The sequence below is a fragment of the Engystomops pustulosus genome, chromosome 2 (genome assembly GCF_040894005.1).
Source record: "Engystomops pustulosus chromosome 2, aEngPut4.maternal, whole genome shotgun sequence".
Lineage (NCBI taxonomy): Eukaryota > Metazoa > Chordata > Amphibia > Anura > Leptodactylidae > Engystomops > Engystomops pustulosus.
Window position 1 is genome coordinate 256225133 of NC_092412.1, and position 16705 is coordinate 256241837.

Here is a 16705-nt window from a genome sequence, read left to right on the forward strand (position 1 = left end):
TCCACTTCTGAGATAACATCACCTGCCCATCGAGGGGCACACAGGACCCTGGAGGTATGCAGGGGGGGGGGGGGCTATAGGAAGATTTTATGTATCTAGAGCCCTCATTATCACCTAGGACGCCCCAGACTATATGCAACAGGTATGAGGCCGTGAGAAACATGTGATCAGTCCCTACCGGACCCCTGTCCTTTTGCCTCTCGGGGTTCCAGGATTATGAAATAGTAAAACCTCTGTCCCAGCCAGCTCCCTGTAGTATATAGCCTGCAAGCCCCTGTAGTATATAGCCAGCCCCTTATAGTATCTATCCTTCCAGCCCCTGTAGTATATAGCCTGCAAGCCCCTGTAGTATATAGCCAGCCCCTTATAGTATCTATCCTTCCAGCCCCTGTAGTATATAGACAGACAGCCCCCTGTAGAATGTAGCCAGCCCCTATAGTATCTATCCTTCCAGCCCCTGTAGTATATAGCCTGCCAGCCCCCATTAGTATATAGCCAGCCAGCCCCCTGTAGTATATAGCCTGCCAGCCCCTGTAGTATATAGCCTGCCAGCCCCCTGTAATATATAGCCAGCCATCCCCCTGTAGTATATAGCCAGCCATTCCCCTGTAGTATATAGCCAGCCTCCTTTAGTATATAGCCAGCCAGCCCTTTGTAGTATACAGCCAGCCAGTCCCATGCAGTATACAGTCAACCCCCTTTAGTATATAGCCAGCCTCTTTTAGTATATTGCCAGCCAGCCCCCTTTAGTATATAGCCAGACAACCCCCTTTATTATATAGCCAGCCACTTTAAGTATATAGCCAACCAGTCCCCAGTAGTATATAGCTAGCAAGTCCCCTGTAGTATATAGCCTGCCTGCTCCCTGTAGTATACAGCCTGCCAGCCTCTGTAGTATATAGCCTGCAAGTCCCCTGTAGTATATAGCCTGCCTGCTCCCTGTAGTATACAGCCTGCCAGCCTCTGTAGTATTTAGCCTGCAAGTCCCCTGTAGTATATAGACTGCCACCCGCTGTAGTATATAGCCAGCCAGTCCTGTTTAGCGTATAGCCAGACAGCCCCCTGTAGTATATAGCCAGCTCCCTTTAGTATATAGTCAGCTCCCTTTAGTATATAGTCAGCCCCCTTTAGTATAAAGCCAGTCCAGTGTATTATATATGTATTATTGTAACATGACCTTATAATGGACTCCAGAGGTCCAGGAGAAATCCATTCGAGGGTCTCTCTGGGTAGATGAAAGGTGGGACCCACCAACAATTTCATCTGGCGATCCTAAGACACTGGTAAGAAGGTGTCTGCGATTGGTGATTGTCCCACGTCTCTTGGTTCCTGTATTTGCCCCTCCGAACTCTAGCAAATGGGTGAGTTGTTGTTTGGGTAAATCTGCCTTGGTCCGTGATTGTTGGATGGACCAAAAAGAAAAGTTTCTATTACATTATTTCTATTACTGTACATTTCATGTTACTATTGATTACATGAAGGATGGGAAGTCATTTTCTGGAATCAATACAGTCGATCCCTTGGTATTCAACGGGGTAAAAGCAATATAAATATAGGAGGTCCCAGTCTACTCTGCAAAGTTACCCGTGCCCCTCTCTGTGGCGCCACCCGGGTCCCCGCACCTAACTCACCTCTCCACACTCCTGCTTCCGTGTGGCCTGGACTGCGCGTGCGCCCCTGCTCCCTAGGGTGCGCGAGCCGGCAATGGGGGATTCAAATAGCAAGTGCACCGCTGATTGGCACTGGCACTTCTGGGTTTCCTTAACCCCTTAAGGACGGAGGGTTTTTCGGCTCATTTCTCGCTCTACAACTTCAAAAATCCATAACTTTTTCATTTTTCCGTGTACAGACCTGTGTGAGGGCTTGTTTTGTGCGTAACAAATTTTACTTTCCCGTAATGTTATTTATTTTAACATGCCGTGTACTGCGAAGCTGAAAAAAAATTCCAAATGTGGAAAAATTGAAAAAAAAAACGCACGTGCGTCACGTTCTTGTGGGCTCAGTTTTTACGACTTTCACTCTTTGCTCCAAATAACACGTCAGCTTTATTCTTTGGTTCGGTGCGATCGCGGTTTTATTGTGTTTTAATACATTTTCAAAAATTAAACGAATGTGTACAAAAAAGAAAAAACTTTTTTTGCCATCTTCTGACGCTAATAAATTTTTCATACTTTGGCGCACGGAGATGTGTGAGGGGTCATTTTTTGCGAAATGAGGCGACGTTTTCATTGCTACCATTTTGACGTCTGTGCGACATTTTGATCATTTTTTATTTCATTTTTTATGTTATGTAAAAAGGTGTAAAAGTCACATTTCGGACATTTGGGCGCCATTTCCCTCCTCGGAGGTCACCGCCGCCTGTAACCGTTTTTATATTTTGATATATCGGCCATTTTGGGACGCGGCGATACCTAATATGTCTGTGATTTTTACTGTTTAGTATGTTTTATATCCGTTCTAGGGAAAGGGGGGTGATTTGAACTTTTAATATTTTATTAATTTTTTTTATTTTTTAAACTTTTTTTTTTCTTTTTTTTTTCACTATCTTTTAGACCATCTAGGGTACATTAACCCTAGATGGTCAGATCGCTGCTACCATATACTGCAATACTTCTGTATTGCAATATATGGCATTTTTGCAGCACATTCATTACAATGAGCCACTGGCTCATTGTAACGAATCTGCAGCTGCAAGATAGCCTCGTGTCAAAAGAAGACACGAGGCTACCATGGCAACCGATCGCCGCCCCCCGATGACGTTCGGGGGCGTGGCGATCGAAAAAAAGATGGCGGCGCCCGCTCGCCGCCGTCTTTTAAATGCCGCCGGCGACTTTGCCGGCGGCAACGGGGGGTTAATAGCCGCGATCGGTGCAAGCACTGACCGCGGTTATTAGCGGTGGGGGTTTTATGTATTATGCAAAAACCCCCACCTTTGTATGAAGAGGACTCAGCCCGTGAGCCCTCTTCATACATCCCTTGCACCTCTGCGCCGTAGAGCTACGGCGCAGAGCGTTAAGGGTTTAAAGGCGGCTGTACCCATGATTCCCTGCCGGATGTGCTCTCAGCCTTAGAGAAAGCTTCCCTGCGCTTGTTCCCTCTGTTCCTGTACCTACCTTGTCTTGATCTCCTGTTGCCGACCCCGGACCTGAACTCTGACCTCTGCATCTCTGCCGCCTGCCCTGACTGTGCCCAATCGTGAGCCTGAACTCCGATTCTGTCGGTCTAGTCGCTCCTCTGAAACGACCTGTAGGTACAATGCCGCAGCAAGTCCATCCCACTTTGCGGTGGCTATGATGAAGACCAGGTGCCACTTAGATTCTGGACCCAAGTGTCGGCTAGTACCACCTCCCGCGGTGGTCCAGAGGATCCACTCATCCCGAATCCTGAAAATGGGTTTATACTTTCTACTGGCGCAACAGGGTAACCAACAGATGGGCCCAATTCTGGTAAAATAAAGGTGATCTGCAACCCCAAGACAAGTCCATCCAAATATGTGACTTCAGGTGGATCTTTAAAGTACAGAAAGTTGAGCAAATGAGTTGAGCAATTAAAAGTTGAGCGGAACTTTCTGCAGCAGTTCTGTCCCGGGAGGCTCCTAGGACTTCACTCTGAAGACTGGAGTAAACATAAAGGATGTAAATCACTATTGACTATTGACTACTATCTTCCTCTTACAATGATGAGATGACTCTGCTCATTCTAACCCCTTCTAAACAACAAAGCTAAAGAAAAACTGAATTTTTGAAAAATAGGTTGTTTTCTTACATAATGTAAAGGGTTTTTGTAATGACAGTGACCCAACAGGGGATCCTCCAGAGGGATCAGATTCCGCCACCAACACAATTCAATCTGAATCCGAATCGTTGAAGTACAAAAAGTTGAGCAGAACTTTCCGCAGCAGATCCGTCCCTGGAGGCGAGACATCCGGAACTTTTTGAAGGATAATTCTTTGATGTAACAATTCAGTGTAATTTTAAAAGAAACATAAGTCGTCCTCTCCTCGGAGAAGAGAAATCGCTGCGGTTCAGTGGCGGGGCGGCACAGGCGCCATGAATAAATATCCGTGCGCCGCTCTTTGTTTCGCACCAATTGTGATCTATTATTTATTTTTGCTCTATTACATTTCCTTTCCATACTCGTTCACTGTCTGTCCTGCCGCCGGTTCAAAGCCGCCCTCCGCCACCTCGGCTCTGTCAGCGCAGCGGCCGGCTGCCATGATGAAAAATTCTAACCAGCAGAGGAGCAGCACATAGGAGGGTCGTGGGCAGCGCAGCATTAACCTCTTATTACCTGGAGCACCAATCTCTGCTGGATAAGATCTCATCAGCAGCAGCAAGTGAGATGTTCTGAGACTAGAATCTATAAGTTACTTCTATTACACTTTCAAAGGTTAAGATGTGTAAATTATTAATCACATCGATTTTACCCGTACTGAGATATTTTCATCTAAAAACCCAAATGGAAGAATCTTCTATCTATCTATCTATCTATCTATCTATCTATCTATCTATCTATCTATCTATCTTCTATCTATCTATCTATCTATCTATCTATCTATCTATCTCCTATCTATCTATCTATCTCTCTATCTCTCTATCTATCTATCTCCTATCTATCTATCTATCTATCTATTTATCTATCTATCTATCTATCTATCTCCTATCTATCTATCTATCTATCTATCTATCTATCTATCTATCTATCTCCTATCTATCTCCTATCTATCTATCTATCTATCTATCTATCTATCTATCTATCTATCTCCTATCTATCTCTCTCTATCTATCTATCTATCTATCTATCTCCTATCTATCTATCTATCTAAGAAAAAGGAAAAAAGCAGCACTCCAGATCGTTGATTCAAAAAAACGTGGTCATTTATTTCATGTGTAGCAGCGACGTTTCGGCTCGCTTTGAGCCTTTCTCAAGCCAAATCATCAGTGTATTACATGGGCATATATACAAACACTTATTAATCACGTGATTAAATGGGCTCCTCCCCTTACATGCTATAGCCAATAAAGTGGTGTCTTACATATATCCAGTGATATTCATACATATGTATACAAAATAAAGTGCAAATGCTATATTCACAAAATTATGTTAGTGCCGAACATTTTTGTTTATAATTACAATAATTGTGACAATAGTAAACCATCTAACATATACATGATTCCAGTGTTAAAGTGCATCGTATTAAAAAACCACCTCCTCCGGTGGTTAGACGTACCCCCGTATGTTTCAAATCCTCCGATCTTCACTCCGAATGTCCGCTAAGTGTGCACAGTGTCCAGCATATAGCTGGAACGCATCTTTGGAACGCAAACCCTGGTTCCCGGCCGCACTTCCGTTCAAGGTGCCGGAAGTACCTCACCGTTGCCATGGGTACGTATGCGCTTATCATTTCGCAAACCCCAAGCGCTTGTCTGCGATCATCATGGGGTAAGTATCTATGTACAAGGATCCTTATAGATCCATAGGAACATCATGGTTGGCACACAATTGGTTATCAATGAATACACAGTGTCTCCAATATAAGGAGGGTTTATTAAAAAACAGTGTCTATGGGGTCTGGGTGACCACTGTATCAGTGGTCCCAACTTTATGACCTCCCTTTGTAGCTTAAGTACCACTCCTGGTAGGCACTGGTAAGGGACAAAATTAACCTCTACTTGACACAATTGTGGCCCATATAATACAAAAATGGTGATCAGGCATATCAGGCATTAATATGTGCACACCTTTATAGCGTAAGAGATGAGTGATCCAGTCGGGGAATAGAACACACTGAGGCCGTCGTAAAGCTTAAGAACTCTTTGTAATTCATTATCTGAAAGAATAGAAGAAGAGATTTTAGTTTGTATTAGTATACATACATAATATACACCAATTATGATTATTTGCGTAAACCTCCAGGGCCGCGGAGAACTGCAGGATCCAATGGGACCCTCGCAAGCCTCCCATTCCCTAAATTGCATTTAGTTTGTAATCTACATTCAATCCATTTGGTTTTAGTGCATTGAGCGTAAAGATCCATTGTAACTCCCGTCTTTTTAATAAGCGTTCCCTATCACCACCACGTCTTAAAGCTGGAATATGATCAATTAACCTAAAATCTATCTATCTATCTATCTATCTATCTATCTATCTATCTATCTATCTCCTATCTATCTCCTATCTATCTATCTATCTATCTATCTATCTATCTATCTATCTATCTATCTCCTATCTATCTATCTATCTATCTATCTATCTATCTATCTATCTCCTATCTATCTATCTATCTATCTATCTATCTATCTATCTCCTATCTATCTATCTATCTATCTATCTATCTCTCTATCTATCTATCTCCTATCTATCTATCTCCTATCTATCTATCTATCTATCTATCTATCTATCTATATATCTATCTATCTATCTATCTATCTATCTATCTATCTATCTCCTATCCATCTATCCATCTATCCATCTATCTATATACACTGCTGTGCAGAAGAGCTCGATGTTGCTTCTCAGTCTACACCACTTTCAGGCTGGGGTGTTTTTGCACCAAAATTGTGTCTAAATCAAAAAGGCGCAACTAAACATCTGGATTGATGGGACAAATGAGTAAAAACAAGGATTCACTTCATTGCACATTGTCAACGTAATTTTTGAGAGACAAGGTTCTATCTATCTCCTTTGTGAGTTACACAAAAATGTCTTTGATTGGAGGAGTTTGATTTCCTCTTCTTCTATAACTGAGACCACCATGTCATCCTCTTCCAGCCACAAGTCATCTCTGAAGACTTTGCAATACACCAATATATGGGACAGTAGACAATGGACCACATGTATCACTCGTTTTTTCTGTTGTTTTTGCGCCTTTTCATTCAGGCGCACCATTTTTGCGCCATTTTTGTGATTAATACCAGTTAATAACCAGTTTTCCCTCATCTATCTTCAGGAGAAGCCCCTGCTGAGGAGGTCACTGGGTGCTGGGTGTCACACACCTAGGTGCTGCTGAGGAGGTCACTGGGTGCTGGGTGTCACACACCTGGGTGCTGCTGAGGAGATCACTGGGTGCAGGGTGTCACACACCTGGGTGCTGCTGAGGAGGTCACTGGGTGCTGGGTGTCACACACCTGGGTGCTGCTGAGGAGATCACTGGGTGCAGGGTGTCACACACCTGGGTGCTGCTGAGGAGGTCACTGGGTGCTGGGTGTCACACACCTAGGTGCTGCTGAGGAGGTCACTGGGTGCTGGGTGTCACACACCTGGGTGCTGCTGCGGAGGTCACTGGGTGCTGGGTGTCACACACCTGGGTGCTGCTGAGGAGGTCACTGGGTGCTGGGTGTCACACACCTAGGTGCTGCTGAGGAGGTCACTGGGTGCTGGGTGTCACACACCTGGGTGCTGCTGAGGAGATCACTGGGTGCTGGGTGTCACACACCTGGGTGCTGCTGTGAGTGTTATCTTCATTCTGGGCTGTGGAAGAAGCAGAGAGGAGCTTGTAGCAGGATGACATGTAAGTGCCTGAATCTAACATTGCGCCTAAACTGCGCCTAAACTGCGCCTAAACTGTGTTACAGTAAAGTGATTAATAAGAGGCAGAAAATATACTTATCACAGATGGTTGTAGCTTGTGATAATTCTGGCAAAACAGTGCGCCCGAATTTAGGCGCAACTACTACACTTAGGCGCACAGAAGTGATAAATGTGGCCCAATATTGTCACACTGCCCCAACTGTAGCCAAAATTGTCAGTATCCCACAATAGCCACAGTACCCCACAGTAGCCCATAATCTCAGTACATTGCAGTAGCCAATAGTAACCATGTCCCACAGTAGCCAATAGTCACAATTTCCCAGTAGCCAATAGTCACAGTACACTCACAATAACCAAAATAGTCACACTTTCCTATCATTAGCCAATAGTCATAGTTCCCATTTATCTAATAGCCCCAGTGCCTTCCCCCTGTGCGCCCCCCCCCCCTTCCCCCAGTGCGCCCCCTTTGAGCCAATTGTCACTTCGACCCTAGTTAATACTCACCTCTCCGAGGCTGGTGCCTTGATCTCCGCTTCTTATCTGCTGTGTCTTGATGACGTCATGATGTATTTCAGTGTTGGGTCCCTCGTATCATATATATATATATCTGTTATATATCTATTCCTGTCACTTATACATTCATATACACAGTTGTGTTTTTCCTCTCTGCTTCAATAAGCTAAAACAGAAAATGACATAAAATCCCAGGATCGTGGTGAAGCCTAATTACCCTCGCAGCGGCCGGCAGGTGACGAGTTTTTCGGATTTTAATAGGTGTTTTGTGTGATGTAGAATTCTCTACGAGTCAATCAAAGGCTTAATCGAAAACAAGTCTGAGGAGTAATCGCTCCCCCTTCCTCCAATAACTCCTGACAGCGGCTCCTTACTAAGAATCCGTATTTATAGATAATCCCTGCTCTAATGCGCCACCAGGCAGTGATGGACACAGCGGGAAATGCAACATGGGAGAAGGAATAACCCTGGCTTTACTGTGCTCACATCCATCTATTTATCTATATCTATAGATAGATATTGTCACCCCATCATCCTCATAGACTGTAAGCTCTTGTGTCACCACCTCATCCTCATAGACTGTAAGCTCTTGTGTCACCCCCTCATCCTCATAGATTGTAAGCTCTTGTGTCACCCCCTCATCCTCATAGACTGTAAGCTCTTGTGTCCCCCCCTCATCCTCATAGACTGTAAGCTCTTGTGTCACCCCCTCATCCTCATAGACTGTAAGCTCTTGTGTCACCTCCTCATCCTCATAGACTGTAAGCTCTTGTGTCACCCCCTCATCCTCATAGACTGTAAGCTCTTGTGTCACCCCCTCATCCTCATAGACTGTAAGCTCTTGTGTCACCCCCTCATCCTCATAGACTATAAGCTCTTGTGTCCCCTCCTCATCCTCATAGACTGTAAGCTCTTGTGTCCCCTCCTCATCCTCATAGACTGTAAGCTCTTGTGTCTCCCCTCATCCTCATAGACTGTAAGCTCTTGTGTCCCCCCTCATCTTTATAGACTGTAAGCTCCTGTGTCCCCTCATCCTCATAGACTGTAAGCTCTTGTGTTACCCCCTCATCCTCATAGACTGTAAGCTCTTGTATCCCCCTCATCCTCATAGACTGTAAGCTCTTGTGTCACCCTCTCATCCTCATAGACTGTAAGCTCTTGTGTCTCCCCTCATCCTCATAGACTGTAAGCTCTTGTGTCACCCCCTCATCCTCATAGACTGTAAGCTCTTGTGTCCCCCTCATCCTCATAGACTGTAAGCTCTTGTGTCCCCCTCATCCTCATAGACTGTAAGCTCTTGTGTCACCCCCTCATCCTCATAGACTGTAAGCTCTTGTGTCACCCCTCATCCTCATAGACTGTAAGCTCTTGTGTCACCCCTCATCCTCATATACTGTAAGCTCTTGTGTCACCCCCTCATCCTCATAGACTGTAAGCTCTTGTGTCACCCCTCATCCTCATAGACTGTAAGCTCTTGTGTCCCCCTCATCCTCATAGACTGTAAGCTCTTGTGTCACCCCCTCATCCTCATAGACTGTAAGCTCTTGTGTCACCCCCTCATCCTCATAGACTGTAAGCTCTTGTGTCACCCCTCATAATCCTCATAGACTGTAAGCTCTTGTATCCCCCTCATCCTCATAGACTGTAAGCTCTTGTGTCACCCCCTCATCCTCATAGACTGTAAGCTCATGTGTCACCCCTTCATCCTCATAGACTGTAAGCTCTTGTGTCACCTCCTCATCCTCATAGACTGTAAGCTCTTGTGTCACCCCCTCATCCTCATAGACTGTAAGCTCATGTGTGACCCCTTCATCCTCATAGACTGTAAGCTCTTGTGTCACCTCCTCATCCTCATAGACTGTAATATCTTGTGTCACCCCTCATCCTCATAGACTGTAAGCTCTTGTGTCACCCCTTCATCCTCATAGACTGTAATATCTTGTGTCACCCCCTCATCCTCATAGACTGTAAGCTCTTGTGTCACCCCCTCATCCTCATAGACTGTAAGCTCATGTGTCACCCCTTCATCCTCATAGACTGTAAGCTCTTGTGTCACCTCCTCATTCTCATAGACTGTAATATCTTGCGTCACCCCTCATCCTCATAGACTGTAAGCTCTTGTGTCACCCCTTCATCCTCATAGACTGTAATATCTTGTGTCACCCCCTCATCCTCATAGACTGTAAGCTCTTGTGTCACCCCCTCATCCTCATAGACTGTAAGCTCATGTGTCACCCCTTCATCCTCATAGACTGTAAGCTCTTGTGTCACCTCCTCATTCTCATAGACTGTAATATCTTGCGTCACCCCTCATCCTCATAGACTGTAAGCTCTTGTGTCAGCCCATCATCCTCATAGACTGTAAGCTCTTGTCTTACCCCTCATCCTCATAGACTGTAAGCTCTTGTGTCACCCCCTCATCCTCATAGACTGTAAGCTCTTGTGTCACCCCCTCATCCTCATAGACTGTAAGCTCTTGTGTCACCCCCTCATCCTCATAGACTGTAAGATCCTGTGTCACCCCCTCATCCTCATAGACTATAAGCTCTTGTGTCACCCCCTCATCCTCATAGACTATAAGCTCTTGTGCCCCCCTCATCCTCATAGACTGTAAGCTCTTGTGTCACCCCCTCATCCTCATAGACTGTAAGCTCTTGTGTCACCCCTCATCCTCATAGACTGTAAGCTCTTGTGTCCCCCTCATCCTCATAGACTGTAAGCTCTTGTGTCACTCCCTCATCCTCATAGACTGTAAGCTCTTGTGTCCCCCTCATCCTCATAGACTGTAAGCTCTTGTGTCACTCCCTCATCCTCATAGACTGTAAGCTCTTGTGTCCCCCTCATCCTCATAGACTGTAAGCTCTTGTGTCACCCCTTCATCCTCATAGACTGTAATATCTTGTGTCACCCCCTCATCCTCATAGACTGTAAGCTTTTGTGTCACCCCCTCATCCTCATAGACTGTAAGCTCATGTGTCACCCCTTCATCCTCATAGACTGTAAGCTCTTGTGTCACCTCCTCATCCTCATAGACTGTAATATCTTGTGTCACCTCCTCATCCTCATAGACTGTAAGCTCTTGTGTCACCCCCTCATCCTCATAGACTGTAAGCTCTTGTCTTACCCCTCATCCTCATAGACTGTAAGCTCTTGTGTCCCCTCCTCATCCTTATAGACTGTAAGCTTTTGTGTCACCCCCTCATCCTCATAGACTGTAAGCTCTTGTGTCACCCCCTCATCCTCATAGACTGTAAGCTCTTGTGTCACCCCCTCATCCTCATAGTCTGTAAGCTCTTGTGTCACCTCCTCATCCTCATAGACTTTAAGCTCTTGTGTCACCCCTTCATCCTCATAGACTGTAAGCTCTTGTGTCACCTCCTCATCCTCATAGACTGTAAGCTCTTGTGTCACCCCCTCATCCTCATAGACTGTAAGCTCTTGTCTTACCCCTCATCCTCATAGACTGTAAGCTCTTGTGTCCCCTCCTCATCCTTATAGACTGTAAGCTCTTGTGTCACCCCCTCATCCTCATAGACTGTAAGCTCTTGTGTCACCCCCTCATCCTCATAGACTGTAAGCTCTTGTGTCACCCCCTCATCCTCATAGACTGTAAGCTCTTGTGTCACCCCCTCATCCTCATAGACTGTAAGATCCTGTGTCACCCCCTCATCCTCATAGACTATAAGCTCTTGTGTCACCCACTCATCCTCATAGACTAAAAGCTCTTGTGCCCCCCCTCATCCTCATAGACTGTAAGCTCTTGTGTCACCCCCTCATCCTCATAGACTGTAAGCTCTTGTGTCACCCCTCATCCTCATAGACTGTAAGCTCTTGTGTCCCCCTCATCCTCATAGACTGTAAGCTCTTGTGTCACTCCCTCATCCTCATAGACTGTAAGCTCTTGTGTCCCCCTCATCCTCATAGACTGTAAGCTCTTGTGTCACCCCCTCATCCTCATAGACTGTAAGCTCTTGTGTCACCCCTCATCCTCATAGACTGTAAGCTCTTGTGTCACCCCCTCATCCTCATAGACTGTAAGCTCTTGTGTCACCCCCTCATCCTCATAGACTGTAAGCTCTTGTGTCACCCCCTCATCCTCATAGACTGTAAGCTCTTGTGTCCCCCTCATCCTCATAGACTGTAAGCTCCTGTGTCACCCCCTCGTCCTCATAGACTGTAAGCTCTTGTGTCCTCCCCTCATACTCATAGACTGTAAGCTCTTGTGTCCTCCCCTCATCCTCATAGTCTGTAAGCTCTTGTGTCCTCCCCTCATACTCATAGACTGTAAGCTCTTGTGTCACCCCCTCATCCTCATAGACTGTAAGCTCTTGTGTCACCCCCTCATCCTCATAGACTGTAAGCTCTTGTGTCACCCCTCATCCTCATAGACTGTAAGCTCTTGTGTCACCCCCTCATCCTCATAGACTGTAAGCTCTTGTGTCCCCCCTCATCCTCATAGACTGTAAGCTCTTGTGTCACCCCTTCATCCTCATAGACTGTAATATCTTGTGTCACCCCCTCATCCTCATAGACTGTAAGCTTTTGTGTCACCCCCTCATCCTCATAGACTGTAAGCTCATGTGTCACCCCTTCATCCTCATAGACTGTAAGCTCTTGTGTCACCTCCTCATCCTCATAGACTGTAATATCTTGTGTCACCTCCTCATCCTCATAGACTGTAAGCTCTTGTGTCACCCCCTCATCCTCATAGACTGTAAGCTCTTGTCTTACCCCTCATCCTCATAGACTGTAAGCTCTTGTGTCCCCTCCTCATCCTTATAGACTGTAAGCTTTTGTGTCACCCCCTCATCCTCATAGACTGTAAGCTCTTGTGTCACCCCCTCATCCTCATAGACTGTAAGCTCTTGTGTCACCCCCTCATCCTCATAGTCTGTAAGCTCTTGTGTCACCTCCTCATCCTCATAGACTTTAAGCTCTTGTGTCACCCCTTCATCCTCATAGACTGTAAGCTCTTGTGTCACCTCCTCATCCTCATAGACTGTAAGCTCTTGTGTCACCCCCTCATCCTCATAGACTGTAAGCTCTTGTCTTACCCCTCATCCTCATAGACTGTAAGCTCTTGTGTCCCCTCCTCATCCTTATAGACTGTAAGCTCTTGTGTCACCCCCTCATCCTCATAGACTGTAAGCTCTTGTGTCACCCCCTCATCCTCATAGACTGTAAGCTCTTGTGTCACCCCCTCATCCTCATAGACTGTAAGCTCTTGTGTCACCCCCTCATCCTCATAGACTGTAAGATCCTGTGTCACCCCCTCATCCTCATAGACTATAAGCTCTTGTGTCACCCACTCATCCTCATAGACTAAAAGCTCTTGTGCCCCCCCTCATCCTCATAGACTGTAAGCTCTTGTGTCACCCCCTCATCCTCATAGACTGTAAGCTCTTGTGTCACCCCTCATCCTCATAGACTGTAAGCTCTTGTGTCCCCCTCATCCTCATAGACTGTAAGCTCTTGTGTCACTCCCTCATCCTCATAGACTGTAAGCTCTTGTGTCCCCCTCATCCTCATAGACTGTAAGCTCTTGTGTCACCCCCTCATCCTCATAGACTGTAAGCTCTTGTGTCACCCCTCATCCTCATAGACTGTAAGCTCTTGTGTCACCCCCTCATCCTCATAGACTGTAAGCTCTTGTGTCACCCCCTCATCCTCATAGACTGTAAGCTCTTGTGTCACCCCCTCATCCTCATAGACTGTAAGCTCTTGTGTCCCCCTCATCCTCATAGACTGTAAGCTCCTGTGTCACCCCCTCGTCCTCATAGACTGTAAGCTCTTGTGTCCTCCCCTCATACTCATAGACTGTAAGCTCTTGTGTCCTCCCCTCATCCTCATAGTCTGTAAGCTCTTGTGTCCTCCCCTCATACTCATAGACTGTAAGCTCTTGTGTCACCCCCTCATCCTCATAGACTGTAAGCTCTTGTGTCACCCCCTCATCCTCATAGACTGTAAGCTCTTGTGTCACCCCTCATCCTCATAGACTGTAAGCTCTTGTGTCACCCCCTCATCCTCATAGACTGTAAGCTCTTGTGTCCCCCCTCATCCTCATAGACTGTAAGCTCTTGTGTCTCCTCTTCATCCTCAGACTGTAAGCTCTTGTGTCACCCCCTCATCCTCATAGACTGTAAGCTCTTGTGTCACCCACATCCTCATAGACTGTAAGCTCTTGTGTTCCCCCCTCATCCTCATAGACTGTAAGCTCTTGTGTCACTCCCTCATCCTCATAGACTGTAAGCTCTTGTGTCCTCCTCATCCTTATAGACTGTAAGCTCCTGTGTCACCTCCTCATCCTCATAGACTGTAAGCTCCTGTGTCACCCCCTCATCCTCATAGACTGTAAGCTCCTGTGTCACCTCCTCATCCTCATAGACTGTAAGCTCCTGTGTCACCGCCTTATCCTCATAGACTGTAAGCTCCTGTGTCACCCCCTCATCCTCATAGACTGTAAGCTCTTGTGTCACCCCCTCATCCTCATAGACTGTAAGCTCTTGTGTCCCCCCTCATCCTCATAGACTGTAAGCTCTTGTGTCACCTCCTCATCCTCAGAGACTGTAAGCTCTTGTGTCCCCCCTCATCCTCATAGACTGTAATATCTTGTGTCACCCCCTCATCCTCATAGACTGTAAGCTCTTGTGTCCCCCCTCATCCTCATAGACTGTAAGCTCTTTGGGTTTTGCATATTTTTATAATAATTCCCACTCTTTCTGTGACTGGTGATGACGGCCTTTGCCTTATATATAAAACATATAACCTACTTTCCTCACTCGCCGCGTTGTCTCGTAACCTTTGGATAGATCGCGGCTGCTCTCACTTGGCGCCGCTCATCGCCTCTTTCCACTAATTAGCTTTGGTTTTATTCCAGGAATGTAAATTACACATCGGCCCCAAAAATGAAGCTGATTTAACATAAAATTGGAATTTCTGGACAGAACTAAGGAAGGTTCTTTCTATTTTATCCATTCACTATAGAAGGTTCCGTCCGGTTTCTCTGATGTCGCATCTTTTACTTTGTTTCTTTATTGAAAACCTTTAGAAACATTAACAATGGAAACTTCTTCTCTATCCAAACATTCAACAGACTTTCCAAAAATCCCAACTTCAGCAGCGTCACATAGGACATTATAGAGAGAAAGTGACCTGCACTGATAGGAATAAAGCACTTGGGGTAAGATAGAACATAACTACTATCTCCAGCAGTCTCTGCCGATGTCTGTTTCTCTACATTACTACTCAGGAGTATAATCAGGCTCGTACAGGTAGTTATAAAAGAAGCATTGACCTGTACTGATTGGAATAAAGCACACGGGGTGAGATAGAAACTTACGATGATCTGTGCCTCTCCTCTAATACTCAAAAGCATCAGCACAATCATAAAGGACATGATAGAAATGCATTGACCTAAAAAAAACACTTGGGGTGAGATAAAAAGTTACTAATCTCTCCAGAGGCCTCTATCTGTCCCAGTGTCTCTCCTTTCCTACACAAAAGCATCAGCAATTTCATATAGGACTTATAGAGTAGCACTAACCTATAATGATAGGAATAAAGCACTTGGGGTGTGATAGAAACCTAATATTATCTCCAGCAGCCTCTTTGAGTCTAATTCTCCTCTTTCCCACTCAGAAGCCTCAATAGGATTATAGAAATACATAATTGAAAAGTATAGACCTGTAATGATTGGAATAAAGCACTTGGGGTGCGATAGAAACCTAGCATCATCTCCAGCAGCCTCTGTGTCTCTAATTCTCCCCTTTTCCATCCAGAAGCCTCAATAGGATTAGAGAAATACATAATAGAGAAGTATTGTCCTGTAATGATAGGAATAAAGCACTTGGGGTGAGATAGAAACCAAGTATTATGTAAAGCAGCCTCTGTTTGTCTCAAATTCTCCCCTTTCTTACTCAGAAGCCTTAATAGGATTAGAGAAATAGATAATAGAGAAGTATAGTCCATTAATGATAGGAATAAAGCACTTGGGGTGCGATAGAAACCTAGTATTATCTCCAGCAGCCTTTTTGTCTCTAATTCTCCCCCTTTCCACTCAGAAGCCTCAATAGGATTAATGAAATACATAATAGAGAAGTATAGTGCTATAATAATAGGAATAAAGCACTTGGGGTGAGATAGAAACTTAGTGTTATCTCCAGCAGCCTCTGTCAGTCTGTAATTCTCCCCTTTCCAACTCACATGCCTCAGTAGGATTATATAAATACATAATTGAGAAGTATAGTCCTGTAATGATAGGAATAAAGCACTTGGGGTGAGATAGAAACCAAGTATTATCTAAAGCAACCTCTGTGTGTCTCAAATTCTCCCCTTTCCCACTCAGAAGCCTCAATAGGATTAGAGAAATACATAATAGAAAAGTATAGACCTGTAATGATAGGAATAAAGCACTTGGGGTTAGATAGAAACCTAGCATCATCTCCAGCAGCCTCTGTGTGTCTGAGATTCTCCCCTTTCCCACTCAGAAGCCTCAATAGGATTAGAGAAATACATAATAGAAAAGTATAGACCTGTAATGATAGGAATAAAGCACTTGGGGTTAGATAGAAACCTAGCATCATCTCCAGAAGCCTCTGTGTGTCTCAAATTCTCCCCTTTCCCACTCAGAAGCCTCAATAGAATAAGAGACCGAAGTGCTTTA